We start from the raw sequence: 17,500 nt of genomic DNA on the forward strand, positions 1-17,500 counted from the left end.
TATGAAGTTCCAGACCTGACACATAGATGGCGCCATTTTAGGGTCAGTTAGGTCAAATTATGCTTAAAATTCAAGAAAAATACGTAAATTAACCCAGAATCTTGTAATTTTTGACATTTATGGAGTTCCAGACCTGTCATATAGATGGCGCCATTTTTGAGTTAAAATAGGCGCCAAAATTCAAAAACAATATGTAAAATAAAGGAAAAAACAGTAATTTTTGACATTTCTGAAGTTCCAGACCTGACACATAGATGGCGCCATTTTAGGGTCAGGTCAGGTCAAATTATGCTTAAAATTCAAGAAAAATACGTAAATTAACCCAGAATCTTGTAATTTTTGACATTTCTGAAGTTCCAGACCTGTCATATAGATGGCGCCATTTTTGAGTCAAAATAGGCGCCAAAATTCAAAAACAATATGTAAAATAAAGGAAAAAACAGTAATTTTTGACATTTCTGAAGTTCCAGACCTGACACATAGATGGCGCCACTTTAGGGTCAAAATGGGCGCCAAATTTCAAAAAAATATGTAAATAAAGTAAAAACCAGTAATTTTTGACATTTCTGAAGTTCCAGACCTGACACATAGATGACGCCATTTTAGGGTCAGGTCAGGTCAAATTATGCTTAAAATTCAAGAAAAATACGTAAATTAACCCAGAATCTTGTAATTTTTGACATTTCTGAAGTTCCAGACCTGTCATATAGATGGCGCCATTTTTGAGTTAAAATAGGCGCCAAAATTCAAAAACAATATGTAAAATAAAGGAAAAAACAGTAATTTTTGACATTTCTGAAGTTCCAAACCTGACACATAGATGACGCCATTTTAGGGTCAGGTCAGGTCAAATTATGCTTAAAATTCAAGAAAAATACGTAAATTAACCCAGAATCTTGTAATTTTTGACATTTCTGAAGTTCCAGACCTGTCATATAGATGGCGCCATTTTTGAGTTAAAATAGGTGCCAAAATTCAAAAACAATATGTAAAATAAAGGAAAAAACAGTAATTTTTGACATTTCTGAAGTTCCAAACCTGACACATAGATGACGCCATTTTAGGGTCAGGTCAGGTCAAATTATGCTTAAAATTCAAGAAAAATACGTAAATTAACCCAGAATCTTGTAATTTTTGACATTTATGAAGTTCCAGACCTGACACATAGATGGCGCCATTTTAGGGTCAGTTAGGTCAAATTATGCTTAAAATTCAAGAAAAATACGTAAATTAACCCAGAATCTTGTAATTTTTGACATTTCTGAAGTTCCAGACCTGACACATAGATGACGCCATTTTAGGGTCAGGTCAGGTCAAATTATGCTTAAAATTCAAGAAAAATACGTAAATTAACCCAGAATCTTGTAATTTTTGACATTTCTGAAGTTCCAGACCTGTCATATAGATGGCGCCATTTTTGAGTTAAAATAGGCGCCAAAATTCAAAAACAATATGTAAAATAAAGGAAAAAAACAGTAATTTTTGACATTTCTGAAGTTCCAGACCTGACACATAGATGACGCCATTTTAGGGTCAGGTCAGGTCAAATTATGCTTAAAATTCAAGAAAAATACGTAAATTAACCCAGAATCTTGTAATTTTTGACATTTCTGAAGTTCCAGACCTGTCATATAGATGGCGCCATTTTTGAGTTAAAATAGGCGCCAAAATTCAAAAACAATATGTAAAATAAAGGAAAAAACAGTAATTTTTGACATTTCTGAAGTTCCAGACCTGACACATAGATGGCGCCATTTTAGGGTCAGGTCAGGTCAAATTATGCTTAAAATTCAAGAAAAATACGTAAATTAACCCAGAATCTTGTAATTTTTGACATTTATGAAGTTCCAGACCTGTCATATAGATGACGCCATTTTAGGGTCAGGTCAGGTCAAATTATGCTTAAAATTCAAGAAAAATACGTAAATTAACCCAGAATCTTGTAATTTTTGACATTTCTGAAGTTCCAGACCTGACACATAGATGGCGCCATTTTAGGGTCAGTTAGGTCAAATTATGCTTAAAATTCAAGAAATATACGTAAATTAACCCACAATCTTGTAATTTTTGACATTTCTGAAGTTCCAGACCTGACACATAGATGGCGCCATTTTAGGGTCAGTTAGGTCAAATTATGCTTAAAATTCAAGAAAAATACGTAAATTAACCCAGAATCTTGTAATTTTTGACATTTATGAAGTTCCAGACCTGTCATATAGATGACGCCATTTTAGGGTCAGGTCAGGTCAAATTATGCTTAAAATTCAAGAAAAATACGTAAATTAACCCAGAATCTTGTAATTTTTGACATTTCTGAAGTTCCAGACCTGTCATATAGATGGCGCCATTTTAGGGTCAGGTCAGGTCAAATTATGCTTAAAATTCAAGAAAAATACGTAAATTAACCCAGAATCTTGTAATTTTTGACATTTCTGAAGTTCCAGACCTGTCATATAGATGGCGCCATTTTTGAGTCAAAATAGGCGCCAAAATTCAAAAACAATATGTAAAATAAAGGAAAAAACAGTAATTTTTGACATTTCTGAAGTTCCAGACCTGACACATAGATGGCGCCACTTTAGGGTCAAAATGGGCGCCAAATTTCAAAAAAATATGTAAATAAAGTAAAAACCAGTAATTTTTGACATTTCTGAAGTTCCAGACCTGACACATAGATGACGCCATTTTAGGGTCAGGTCAGGTCAAATTATGCTTAAAATTCAAGAAAAATACGTAAATTAACCCAGAATCTTGTAATTTTTGACATTTCTGAAGTTCCAGACCTGTCATATAGATGGCGCCATTTTTGAGTTAAAATAGGCGCCAAAATTCAAAAACAATATGTAAAATAAAGGAAAAAACAGTAATTTTTGACATTTCTGAAGTTCCAAACCTGACACATAGATGACGCCATTTTAGGGTCAGGTCAGGTCAAATTATGCTTAAAATTCAAGAAAAATACGTAAATTAACCCAGAATCTTGTAATTTTTGACATTTCTGAAGTTCCAGACCTGTCATATAGATGGCGCCATTTTTGAGTTAAAATAGGTGCCAAAATTCAAAAACAATATGTAAAATAAAGGAAAAAACAGTAATTTTTGACATTTCTGAAGTTCCAAACCTGACACATAGATGACGCCATTTTAGGGTCAGGTCAGGTCAAATTATGCTTAAAATTCAAGAAAAATACGTAAATTAACCCAGAATCTTGTAATTTTTGACATTTATGAAGTTCCAGACCTGACACATAGATGGCGCCATTTTAGGGTCAGTTAGGTCAAATTATGCTTAAAATTCAAGAAAAATACGTAAATTAACCCAGAATCTTGTAATTTTTGACATTTCTGAAGTTCCAGACCTGACACATAGATGACGCCATTTTAGGGTCAGGTCAGGTCAAATTATGCTTAAAATTCAAGAAAAATACGTAAATTAACCCAGAATCTTGTAATTTTTGACATTTCTGAAGTTCCAGACCTGTCATATAGATGGCGCCATTTTTGAGTTAAAATAGGCGCCAAAATTCAAAAACAATATGTAAAATAAAGGAAAAAACAGTAATTTTTGACATTTCTGAAGTTCCAGACCTGACACATAGATGACGCCATTTTAGGGTCAGGTCAGGTCAAATTATGCTTAAAATTCAAGAAAAATACGTAAATTAACCCAGAATCTTGTAATTTTTGACATTTCTGAAGTTCCAGACCTGTCATATAGATGGCGCCATTTTTGAGTTAAAATAGGCGCCAAAATTCAAAAACAATATGTAAAATAAAGGAAAAAACAGTAATTTTTGACATTTCTGAAGTTCCAGACCTGACACATAGATGGCGCCATTTTAGGGTCAGGTCAGGTCAAATTATGCTTAAAATTCAAGAAAAATACGTAAATTAACCCAGAATCTTGTAATTTTTGACATTTATGAAGTTCCAGACCTGTCATATAGATGACGCCATTTTAGGGTCAGGTCAGGTCAAATTATGCTTAAAATTCAAGAAAAATACGTAAATTAACCCAGAATCTTGTAATTTTTGACATTTCTGAAGTTCCAGACCTGACACATAGATGACGCCATTTTAGGGTCAGGTCAGGTCAAATTATGCTTAAAATTCAAGAAAAATACGTAAATTAACCCAGAATCTTGTAATTTTTGACATTTCTGAAGTTCCAGACCTGTCATATAGATGGCGCCATTTTTGAGTTAAAATAGGTGCCAAAATTCAAAAACAATATGTAAAATAAAGGAAAAAACAGTAATTTTTGACATTTCTGAAGTTCCAAACCTGACACATAGATGACGCCATTTTAGGGTCAGGTCAGGTCAAATTATGCTTAAAATTCAAGAAAAATACGTAAATTAACCCAGAATCTTGTAATTTTTGACATTTATGAAGTTCCAGACCTGACACATAGATGGCGCCATTTTAGGGTCAGTTAGGTCAAATTATGCTTAAAATTCAAGAAAAATACGTAAATTAACCCAGAATCTTGTAATTTTTGACATTTCTGAAGTTCCAGACCTGACACATAGATGACGCCATTTTAGGGTCAGGTCAGGTCAAATTATGCTTAAAATTCAAGAAAAATACGTAAATTAACCCAGAATCTTGTAATTTTTGACATTTCTGAAGTTCCAGACCTGTCATATAGATGGCGCCATTTTTGAGTTAAAATAGGCGCCAAAATTCAAAAACAATATGTAAAATAAAGGAAAAAACAGTAATTTTTGACATTTCTGAAGTTCCAGACCTGACACATAGATGACGCCATTTTAGGGTCAGGTCAGGTCAAATTATGCTTAAAATTCAAGAAAAATACGTAAATTAACCCAGAATCTTGTAATTTTTGACATTTCTGAAGTTCCAGACCTGTCATATAGATGGCGCCATTTTTGAGTTAAAATAGGCGCCAAAATTCAAAAACAATATGTAAAATAAAGGAAAAAACAGTAATTTTTGACATTTCTGAAGTTCCAGACCTGACACATAGATGGCGCCATTTTAGGGTCAGGTCAGGTCAAATTATGCTTAAAATTCAAGAAAAATACGTAAATTAACCCAGAATCTTGTAATTTTTGACATTTATGAAGTTCCAGACCTGTCATATAGATGACGCCATTTTAGGGTCAGGTCAGGTCAAATTATGCTTAAAATTCAAGAAAAATACGTAAATTAACCCAGAATCTTGTAATTTTTGACATTTCTGAAGTTCCAGACCTGACACATAGATGGCGCCATTTTAGGGTCAGTTAGGTCAAATTATGCTTAAAATTCAAGAAATATACGTAAATTAACCCACAATCTTGTAATTTTTGACATTTCTGAAGTTCCAGACCTGACACATAGATGGCGCCATTTTAGGGTCAGTTAGGTCAAATTATGCTTAAAATTCAAGAAAAATACGTAAATTAACCCAGAATCTTGTAATTTTTGACATTTATGAAGTTCCAGACCTGTCATATAGATGACGCCATTTTAGGGTCAGGTCAGGTCAAATTATGCTTAAAATTCAAGAAAAATACGTAAATTAACCCAGAATCTTGTAATTTTTGACATTTCTGAAGTTCCAGACCTGTCATATAGATGGCGCCATTTTAGGGTCAGGTCAGGTCAAATTATGCTTAAAATTCAAGAAAAATACGTAAATTAACCCAGAATCTTGTAATTTTTGACATTTCTGAAGTTCCAGACCTGTCATATAGATGGCGCCATTTTTGAGTCAAAATAGGCGCCAAAATTCAAAAACAATATGTAAAATAAAGGAAAAAACAGTAATTTTTGACATTTCTGAAGTTCCAGACCTGACACATAGATGGCGCCACTTTAGGGTCAAAATGGGCGCCAAATTTCAAAAAAATATGTAAATAAAGTAAAAACCAGTAATTTTTGACATTTCTGAAGTTCCAGACCTGACACATAGATGACGCCATTTTAGGGTCAGGTCAGGTCAAATTATGCTTAAAATTCAAGAAAAATACGTAAATTAACCCAGAATCTTGTAATTTTTGACATTTCTGAAGTTCCAGACCTGTCATATAGATGGCGCCATTTTTGAGTTAAAATAGGCGCCAAAATTCAAAAACAATATGTAAAATAAAGGAAAAAACAGTAATTTTTGACATTTCTGAAGTTCCAAACCTGACACATAGATGACGCCATTTTAGGGTCAGGTCAGGTCAAATTATGCTTAAAATTCAAGAAAAATACGTAAATTAACCCAGAATCTTGTAATTTTTGACATTTCTGAAGTTCCAGACCTGTCATATAGATGGCGCCATTTTTGAGTTAAAATAGGTGCCAAAATTCAAAAACAATATGTAAAATAAAGGAAAAAACAGTAATTTTTGACATTTCTGAAGTTCCAAACCTGACACATAGATGACGCCATTTTAGGGTCAGGTCAGGTCAAATTATGCTTAAAATTCAAGAAAAATACGTAAATTAACCCAGAATCTTGTAATTTTTGACATTTATGAAGTTCCAGACCTGACACATAGATGGCGCCATTTTAGGGTCAGTTAGGTCAAATTATGCTTAAAATTCAAGAAAAATACGTAAATTAACCCAGAATCTTGTAATTTTTGACATTTCTGAAGTTCCAGACCTGACACATAGATGACGCCATTTTAGGGTCAGGTCAGGTCAAATTATGCTTAAAATTCAAGAAAAATACGTAAATTAACCCAGAATCTTGTAATTTTTGACATTTCTGAAGTTCCAGACCTGTCATATAGATGGCGCCATTTTTGAGTTAAAATAGGCGCCAAAATTCAAAAACAATATGTAAAATAAAGGAAAAAACAGTAATTTTTGACATTTCTGAAGTTCCAGACCTGACACATAGATGACGCCATTTTAGGGTCAGGTCAGGTCAAATTATGCTTAAAATTCAAGAAAAATACGTAAATTAACCCAGAATCTTGTAATTTTTGACATTTCTGAAGTTCCAGACCTGTCATATAGATGGCGCCATTTTTGAGTTAAAATAGGCGCCAAAATTCAAAAACAATATGTAAAATAAAGGAAAAAACAGTAATTTTTGACATTTCTGAAGTTCCAGACCTGACACATAGATGGCGCCATTTTAGGGTCAGGTCAGGTCAAATTATGCTTAAAATTCAAGAAAAATACGTAAATTAACCCAGAATCTTGTAATTTTTGACATTTCTGAAGTTCCAGACCTGTCATATAGATGGCGCCACTAAATTATGTTTTCGACTAACAGGTGGCGATACCAACATTAATAGTTACAGAAAGCTGTAATTTTTTTGACTTTCAAGTTTAGGTAACTGTTCTACAGATGGCGCCAGCATTGCTACAAATACAGGAACCTGTAGTTGTTTTTTGACATTTGACATCTTGACCTAATCTATAGGTCTAAAGATCAGCAATAGAATGGACTTCAAAGTTGATAATAAAGCTTTATTTTTATTATATATCGTAAATGGATTGTGTTTAAGCATAACGTTTGAATGGTTATGCAACCGCGGAAACTAATTGTTGCCGAACTTTCGTCTTTCCTTTGCATTCTTGAATAACGGAAATATAGATGGATTATTTTTGTGCATGAATTTTAAATTGTTATGCAACCATGAAAACACTAATTATTTTCTTTTTTCGGAGTTTTTTCAGATTATTGAAAGTCTGACACAAAACCTGTCCGTAACTGCGGCGTTCTCGCCAAACGCTACAGCTTGAAAAATCTAAAATTCGCATAGTCTAAATGTCCGAGAAAAATCGAAATTAAATGAAAACGAACAAAAGTTCGGACCGAACTAACATTAATCGAAAGTGGATGTCATAATTTTAAGTCCCTAACTAAACGGGATCTAAAACCCTTTCGAAACTGTGGCGTTCGAATTTTGATGAAAATTATTCCAAGTCCAAAGTCGGAACTGAAGCGTTCACATTGAACGCTACAGTTTCGAGAATCTATTCGGAACTGAAGCGTTCATATTGAACGCTACAGTTTCGAGAATCTATTCGGAACTGAAGCGTTCACATTGAACGCTACAGTTTCGAGAATCTATTCGGAACTGAAGCGTTCACATTGAACGCTACAGTTTCGAGAATCTATTCGGAACTGAGGCGTTCACTTTGAACGTTACAGTTTCGAAAGGACAAAATTAACAAAGACCAAAAGTCCGAGAAAAATTGAAATTAAATGGAAATGAACAAAAGTTCGGACCGAACTAACATTAATCGAAAGTGGATGTCATAATTTTAAGTCCCTAACTAAACGGGATCTAAAACCCTTTCGAAACTGTGGCGTTCGAATTTTGATGAAAATTATTCTAAGTCCAAAGTCGGAACTGAAGCGTTCACATTGAACGCTACAGTTTCGAAAATCTATTCGGAACTGAAGCGTTCACACTGGCGATTGCTTATGCAACCATGAAAGCAGAAATATGAAACGCTACAGTTTCGAAAACTCATTCGGAACTGAAGCGTTCACACTGGCGATTGTTTATGCAACCATGAAAGCACAAAAATGAAACGCCACAGTTGCGAAAACTCATTCGGAACTGATGCGTTTACACCGAACGCTACAGTTTTGAAACCTCGTTCGGAACTGATGCGTTCAAAAATGTCGAAATTTTTACAAGTCCAGTTTCGGAACTGTAGCGACTGCATGGACTTAGCGCGAAAAGGACACATTCAGTGGGAACTGTAGCGGTAGGGACCCGTAAAAAAAATAATAAAATATTTTATTTTTTGCTTTTTACCTTCCAAATTGGGAACTGTAGCGGTCAACAGAAAAAAAAACTTTTTCCATCAACCACATACAATTCCCATTTTTAATATAATATTATTATTTATATTAATATTATAATTATTCATAATATATTACTGAACATTTGCTTCTCCTCAGTTTCGTTCTTTGGTTTCCAATATCATTCACTTGATCATATTTAATTCAAGCTTGTTATCGGAGGAGAAACAAGTCTTTCACAATTTTCACCAGTTCTGCTTACCATGTGACGGATCTTTTGTTTTTCAACGGGCGGAACAATAATCGAGATTTTTACTGCTTGGTGTTTCGGGCTTTGTGTTTTATTTTATAGATCCGTCACATTATTCAAGTAAATTATTCAATTCAATTTGTCGTCTGCATTAGAGTCAAGATTATTAATTTCATCTCATTTGCAGACGACTTTGGATAAGAGCACTGGGTGGTCACGTTTTTTAACTAGCGGTGAATTAGCTAATTCGTTCGCAAAATGCACGTTACAGGCGGACTAATTCACATTTCGCTATTCATCGAGAAATTTTTATTCACAGCGGTATATTGTCTTTCTAGAGATTTACCACTTTTTATTTCATCGATGTATTTTTATTTTTAATTTAGCATAATATCATTAAACGGGGTCGCGATGTACGAGAGGTAACAGATCGTACGGACGCGCACATTTGATTTCATGTCAATCCATTCATCGTGCGTACTTGTCCGTCATCGCTGCCACTTACCATCAGTACTCCCTATATATGCCGCCGCGGCAGCGATCAGCTCTGAATCGCTCGATGCGTGAAACGATCGAAATCCCATAGTGCGCCGGCCGCTCGCTATGGGCGAGGGGTAGAGTAAAACGGTCTGATCGCTCGGTGCAAAAGTCCGTTTGGGTACTTAGAGACGGAATTTTAAAATTCTGATTTCGCAGATCAATTTCAAGGATTATTAGGACTCGAATGCTGTCGACCATGTTTTGTAAAAAAAGTTTTTTACGTTTTTACGGCAATTTGACTGAACGCTACAGTTTCGAAAAAAAGTCGGAACTGTGGCGTTCGATCGAAATTTTTCCAAGTCCGAAGTCGAAACTGTAGCGTTCGAACAAAATTTTTCTAAGTCCGAAGTCGAAACTGTAGCGGTCGACCAAAATTTTTCTAAGTCCGATTCGAAACTGTAGCGTTCGAACAAAATTTTTCTAAGTCCGAAGTCGAAACTGTAGCGTTCGGCGCTCATTCGTCTAAGTCCGAACTCGGAAGTGTAGCGGTTGACAAATTTACATTGACCAAAAGTCCGAGAAAAATCGAAATTAAATCCAAACGAACAAATGTTTGGGTCGAACTAGCATCGATAGAAGGTAGATTTTATAATTTCAAGCTCCTAATTAAACGGGATCTAAAACCCTCTGGAAACTGAGGCGTTCGAAATTTTGATGAAAATTTTTCTAAGTCCGAAATAGGAACTGTGGCGGTCGAGCGAAATTTTTCTAAGTCCGTAGTCGAAACTGAGGTGTTCGAATTTTTGATAAAAATTTTTCTAAGTCTCATGTTGGAACTGTGGCGGTCGAGCGAAATTTTTCCAAGTCCGAAGTCGAAACTGTAGCGTTCGAACGAAATTTTTCTAAGTCCGAAGTCGAAACTGTAGCGTTCGGCGCTCATTCGTCTAAGTCCGAAGTCGGAAGTGTAGCGGTTGACAAATTTACATTGACCAAAAGTACGAGAAAAATCGAAATTAAATGCAAACGAACAAATGTTTGGGTCGAACTAACATCGATAGAAGGTAGATTTTATAATTTCAAGCTTCTAATTAAACGGGATCTAAAACCCTCTGGAAACTGAGGCGTTCAAAATTTTCATCAAAATTTTTCTAAGACCGAAGTAGGAACTGTGGCGGTTGACCGAAATTTTTCTAAGTCCGTAGTCGAAACTGAGGTGATCGAATTTTTGATGAAAATTTTTCTAAGTCTCATGTTGGAACTGTGGCGGTCGAGCGAAATTTTTCTAAGTCCGAAGTCGAAACTGTAGCGTTCGAACGAAATTTTTCTAAGTCCGAAGTCGAAACTGTAGCGGTCGACCAAAATTTTTCTAAGTCCGATTCGAAACTGAGGCGTTCGACCGAAATTTTTCTAAGTCCAATTCGAAACTGTGGCGGTCGAGCGAAATTTTTCTAAGTCCGAAGTCGAAACTGTAGCGTTCGGCGCTCATTCGTCTAAGTCCGAAGTCGGAAGTGTAGCGGTTGATAAATTTACATTGACCAAAAGTCCGAGAAAAATCGAAATTAAATGCAAACGAACAAAAGTTACGGTCGAACTAACACCAAACAAGGGTGGCTGTGATAATTTCAAACCCCTAACTAAACGGGATCTAAAACCCTCTGGAAACTGAGGCGTTCGAAATTTTGATGAAAATTATTCTAAGTCCGAAGTCGGAACTGAGGTGTTCGGTCGAAATGCCGTAAAAACGTAAAAAATATTTTTTTCAAAACACCGTTAACGGCATTCGAGTCCTAATGACCCTTGAAATTGATCTGCGAAATCAGAATTTTAAAATTCCGTCTCTAAGTACCCAAACGGACTTTTGCACCGAGCGATCAGACCGATTTACCCGACCCCTCGCCCATAGCGAGCGGCCGGCGCGCTATGGGATTTCGACCGTTTCGCGCATCGAGTGATTCAGAGCTGAACGCTGCCGCGCTGGCATATATAGGGATAGTAGTGGTGGTATGTAGCAGCGGACAAAAGCGTACGATCGAAATGTGATTTTATGTGCGTCCGATTATCTTGTTACCTCTCGTACACCGCGACTTACCCGTAGTTGGGACGATGGCCGGAATGTGTACCCTGTGGACCCACCATCGTTTGAGGGATGACAAATCTTGCCATTGACCATGCACAGCGAGATTGCGGATGCGGCGAGCGTTTCTATGTTAGCGGTCCAAATGCAATCAAAGATTTTATGTGTTCGTGTCAGAACGACCAAAAATTAACAAATGCGTCAACTCACTAAAGTCCGAGCGAGAATTTTGAAATAAATAAAATTTCATAAACTCGTAACGTGTGAATATTTCTAAAGAGAAATCTCACAATAAACCGTCGCTTTCAATCTAGCGAAGAGTATGGAGAATGTTTGAACTTTTGCTTGTCGACGACGATATTTTTTCTTTACGATAAAATTTCAAGTCGATGTGCCCAAAAATCTCTAAATTTTGAACTGGGAAATTATTTCTTCGTCCGATGAATCGCATTGATCTCTGTTTTTGACGAAAAAAAGACGGATAAAATGCAGCATTCAATCAAGGATATAAAATAAAAGAAAAATTTTCCGTAAAAACTATATTACAATGGAGGATTATGTTTCTACTTTTCGTCCGATGAGTCGCAACAAAAATAAGTAATCCATCCGTCGTTGTTCGTTTAGTCGATCTGAATGCACTGTAAAAATTTATTAAAGTAAAATGTTACGTTGCATTTCATGAATTTTGACAAACGTGTACCGAAATGTGTACAAATTATTTATTTCGACGACGACGACAACTTAGAACGGATGAATAAAATTAATTGTTGCAAGATTCAAACAAGGATGAAAAAGTCATAGAAAATTATTCCGTAACCATGATATTGGATTATTTTTTCTTCACTCTCTCCTCCGATGAGTCGCAACAAATAAAAATCCATAAATCAATTCATCCGTCGTTGTTCGTTTAGTCGATCTGAATGCACTGTAAAAATTTATTAAAGTAAAAATGTTACGTTGCATTTCATGAATTTTGACAAACGTGTACCCCGAAGTGTGTACAAATTATTTATTTCGACGACGACGACAACTTAGAACGGATGAATAAGAATAAAATTGTTGCAGGAGATTCAATCAAGGATGATGTGAGAAAAATGTCGAAAAATTTTCCATCCAGAAAGATCGCGTGGCGTTACGTCTCTTCTTACGAGGTTTTCGTTTCGCAGACACGCACACTTTCTTCAAAACAATAATAGGAAAGTGTTCAGTTTTTTATAAGAGCAGCAGGTGTCTTTCCGAAATTCTACGATTATTGTAGCTTATATGACTAGAAGGAAAGAAAGACTAAAACTCTCTTATTTTAAAACAAGAACGCAGTTCCCTGGTTGATCCTGCCAGTAGTCATATGCTTGTCTCAAAGATTAAGCCATGCATGTCTCAGTACAAGCCAAATTAAGGTGAAACCGCGAAAGGCTCATTAAATCAGTTATGGTTCCTTAGATCGTACCCACATTTACTTGGATAACTGTGGTAATTCTAGAGCTAATACATGCAAACAGAGCTCCAACCGGAAACGGAAGGAGCGCTTTTATTAGATCAAAACCAATCGGTGGCGGTCTCCGTCATCGTACAACTTGGTGACTCTGAATAACTTTACGCTGATCGCACGGTCTCGCACCGGCGACGCATCTTTCAAATGTCTGCCTTATCAACTGTCGATGGTAGGTTCTGCGCCTACCATGGTTGTAACGGGTAACGGGGAATCAGGGTTCGATTCCGGAGAGGGAGCCTGAGAAACGGCTACCACATCCAAGGAAGGCAGCAGGCGCGCAAATTACCCACTCCCGGCACGGGGAGGTAGTGACGAAAAATAACGATACGGGACTCATCCGAGGCCCCGTAATCGGAATGAGTACACTCTAAACCCTTTAACGAGGATCAATTGGAGGGCAAGTCTGGTGCCAGCAGCCGCGGTAATTCCAGCTCCAATAGCGTATATTAAAGTTGTTGCGGTTAAAAAGCTCGTAGTCGAATCTGTGTCCCGCGCCGCCGGTTCATCGTTCGCGGTGTCAACTGGCGTGCCGCGGGACGTCCTGCCGGTGGGCTTAGCTCGAGAGGGCGGCCCAACTCAATCCCGCCGCGGTGCTCTTCATTGAGTGTCGAGGTGGGCCGGCACGTTTACTTTGAACAAATTAGAGTGCTTAAAGCAGGCTAAAACTTCGCCTGAATACTGTGTGCATGGAATAATGGAATAGGACCTCGGTTCTATTTTGTTGGTTTTCGGAACCCCGAGGTAATGATTAATAGGAACGGATGGGGGCATTCGTATTGCGACGTTAGAGGTGAAATTCTTGGATCGTCGCAAGACGGACAGAAGCGAAAGCATTTGCCAAAAACGCTTTCATTGATCAAGAACGAAAGTTAGAGGTTCGAAGGCGATCAGATACCGCCCTAGTTCTAACCATAAACGATGCCAGCTAGCGATCCGCCGACGTTCTTCCGATGACTCGGCGGGCAGCTTCCGGGAAACCAAAGCTTTTGGGTTCCGGGGGAAGTATGGTTGCAAAGCTGAAACTTAAAGGAATTGACGGAAGGGCACCACCAGGAGTGGAGCCTGCGGCTTAATTTGACTCAACACGGGAAACCTCACCAGGCCCGGACACCGGAAGGATTGACAGATTGAGAGCTCTTTCTTGATTCGGTGGGTGGTGGTGCATGGCCGTTCTTAGTTGGTGGAGCGATTTGTCTGGTTAATTCCGATAACGAACGAGACTCTAGCCTGCTAAATAGGCGTATTTCGACATCCCAAAGGCCCGTCGATCCTGGGTTCGCCCGGTGGTCGTGCGCGGTTTTTACTGTCGGCGTACAAACAATTCTTCTTAGAGGGACAGGCGGCTTCTAGCCGCACGAGATTGAGCAATAACAGGTCTGTGATGCCCTTAGATGTTCTGGGCCGCACGCGCGCTACACTGAAGGAATCAGCGTGTCCTCCCTGACCGAGCGGTCCGGGTAACCCGCTGAACCTCCTTCGTGCTAGGGATTGGGGCTTGCAATTGTTCCCCATGAACGAGGAATTCCCAGTAAGCGTGAGTCATAAGCTCGCGTTGATTACGTCCCTGCCCTTTGTACACACCGCCCGTCGCTACTACCGATTGAATGATTTAGTGAGGTCTTCGGACCGGTACGCGATGGCGTTTCGACGTCGTCGATGTCGCTGGGAAGATGACCAAACTTGATCATTTAGAGGAAGTAAAAGTCGTAACAAGGTTTCCGTAGGTGAACCTGCGGAAGGATCATTAACGTGTCCTCGTACACACGAATTTTGACATATGTATAATTTATTATTATGCATTTTCATTTGATCGTGTCGATGTACACTTTATGTTTTTACAACACCGTCGTCGATGACATGGAGTCGACGGCACGATCTTTTGTCGTGCCGTTGCTTGTTTCTTTTTGAAACACCGTGTGTACGACGTTTTGAACTACGAATCGTACATATTCGGAAAAACAATAGCGTTACGCTGGCCCGCAGCGCCGGTCCTTGCGATCGAGTTTTTCACCTTTTTTGAACGAGAAAAACCGAATTCGCTCGGGCATACGGCTGTTTCTTCGGGTACCTAGATTTTTTGATTTTTTTTGTACTATCTCTCGATCTTTTCCAATGATGGAAAGAAGGAGGGACGCTTTCGGTTTTTCGACCGGATCGCGGAAAGTTGTGAACTCCACCGCGAAAGTCGAAAGACGTTAGAAGTCCTCTTTTTTCGGACACACGGAGAGGATGTAGCAGAGTAGTCGAGAAAGAAGAAAATCGCAGGTGTCGAATTAGGTTACGACACCGTGGGTTTTAAATGATTTACGCCCGGCTACGGGACCGGCGAGAAACGCTCCCGATTCTACGATTCGCGTGAATGATGTTCGTCGTTAGACGCTTCAAAGAGTTTTTTGAAAGCGCCGTTAAACGAGCGATCGCACACACATCACACCTTGCTTTTTTAATGTTTTTGGTAGATGTGGTAAAGTGATTTCGTTAGAAACGGTAAAATTCTCTTTACGGAGCGTACGACTGCACCATTTCAAAATTATATACACCGTCAATCGTCATTAAGTCACGATATAGAACGGTAAACTTGAGGATTTTATGTTAGACGCTCAGTCTGGCACGTCTATAAATTTTTTCGTCAAAATTCACGATCTGTCTTCGGTTTGGCGACGAAAAAATATAGAAAGAAAATTGAAACACGAACACAAAGACCGCCCGCGAAAATCTCTTTTCGCTTACGGCGGATACTAATTCGCTTTTTCATAACGAGTACGATGATGTAATGATGTGTTCATTCCGATCGATCAAAAACCGTCTCTTCGTCACACTTTTTAAAGTGCTTGACACACACACACGCACACTAAATGAAAGACACAATAAAGGAAAACTACCGAAAATGTAGTTTATGAGAGAAAGCAGCATTATTTATTAAAATTATTGCTGAGAAAAAGGAAATTGGCAAATTCCTAATTAAAATCGTATCGAACATGTCCCATCTTCACACATACATGCTCGTACTTTGCGTGTAAAAGCGGAGACCGCGTGAAAAAGAAAAGTGCTTCTTTTTCGGTGCGCGGATACAAATTTGTGTTTGGGTTAATATTTTTTTTAATTTTTTCGTACGCGTAAAACTGAGACCGACGATCGCGTTCCCTTTCAGACGAGAAAGTACGGACGAAAGACAATTAAGAGCGAGAATCATAAATATCCATACCACAACACCGAAATTTTAGACGTGGCACGTTTCGGAACCACGAAGATCATTTTCGTTTCGGATGTACGCACGTACGCAAAAATTTTTGCAAGACGTGTATAGACAGCTGGACGATCGGCATGATCGGGGTTCTTGTGGAACGAGCGTTTAAATTTTAAAAAGATTACCCTGAACGGTGGATCACTTGGCTCGTGGGTCGATGAAGAACGCAGCTAATTGCGCGTCAACTTGTGAACTGCAGGACACATGAACATCGACATTTCGAACGCACATTGCGGTCCTCGGATATAATGTTCCCGGACCACTCCTGGCTGAGGGTCGTGTCAATTTCAAAGACTGCTCGGTTTTCGTTTTCGGACGAAAACGTCGGAGCGTGTTGGATGTGTTGCGACGCGTCGAATAGGTACTCATTAATGTACGTGATCGTCACTTACGTCACGATATAACGACGCACGCCTCGAACGTGTGCCGAGACGTTTACTCGAGCGTGTTTTTTCGTCAAAAAGGACGGGACGGGTATGCTTTGTATTTTTTTTTACAAAGTCCGTCGGACGTCCACCTTGCGAATCATAAATACGAAAGTGTTTACGTCGGCACATGTTCTTGCGTGGTGTGTCGTAGAATCGTGTGTTTGTGTGCGTTTCTCGTGCAGCGAGTAAATTTGCGCGACATCTTAAGACGCGAAAGCGACCAACTACTACTTGTTGTAGTTGTTGGCTGGTCTTTCGGCGTAGCACGTCCTATTTCTTCAACATGTCGTCATTTAAAAAAAAAAAATGGCGTTTTAAGGTTGAGAACGTTATAGACGGTCGTCGTGTCCGAGACGTGTAATGCAAATCGCGACAGACGTCAGATCGTAAGCGTTTCTGTAAACTTAGCCATTTTTTAAAAAGAAAAATGACGAACACGTATAGCAAGGAATGGGAGACGTGTCGTGATCGTCGAAATGACCGAATGAAAAATTTTTATTTTTCATATGCGACCTCAGAGCAGGTGAGACTACCCGCTGAATTTAAGCATATTACTAAGCGGAGGAAAAGAAACTAACTAGGATTCCCTCAGTAGCGGCGAGCGAACAGGGAGAAGCCCAGCACCGAATCCCGCGGCCGAAACCGGACGCCGGGAAATGTGGTGTTAGGGAGGATCCGTCATCCCGAGATCGTGCGGCGCGTCCAAGTCCATCTTGAACGGGGCCACAGCCCATAGAGGGTGCCAGGCCCGTAGCGACCGCTGCCGATAACGGGAGGATCTCTCCTCAGAGTCGGGTTGCTTGAGAGTGCAGCCCT

At 38.6% G+C, this 17,500-nt stretch overlaps 2 non-coding genes and 1 pseudogene across 2 annotated transcripts; all 3 read left to right on the forward strand.

Moving 5' to 3' along the window:
* Positions 1 to 12,835: 12,835 nt before the first annotated feature.
* On the forward strand, positions 12,836 to 14,756 carry LOC148165576 (small subunit ribosomal RNA). Its single transcript, XR_015771352.1, has one exon. It is a non-coding gene; the product is annotated as a small subunit ribosomal RNA (ribosomal RNA).
* Positions 14,757 to 16,378: 1,622 nt separating this feature from the next.
* Positions 16,379 to 16,535, forward strand: LOC148165577 (5.8S ribosomal RNA). Its single transcript, XR_015771351.1, has one exon. It is a non-coding gene; the product is annotated as a 5.8S ribosomal RNA (ribosomal RNA).
* Positions 16,536 to 17,193: 658 nt separating this feature from the next.
* Positions 17,194 to 17,500, forward strand: part of LOC148165578 (large subunit ribosomal RNA) — a 6,994-nt pseudogene continuing 6,687 nt past the window's right edge.

Source organism: Gnatocerus cornutus, unplaced genomic scaffold (genome assembly GCF_029298725.1).
Source record: "Gnatocerus cornutus isolate USDA-ARS CGAHR unplaced genomic scaffold, icGnaCorn1.1 ctg00000277.1, whole genome shotgun sequence".
NCBI lineage: Eukaryota > Metazoa > Arthropoda > Insecta > Coleoptera > Tenebrionidae > Gnatocerus > Gnatocerus cornutus.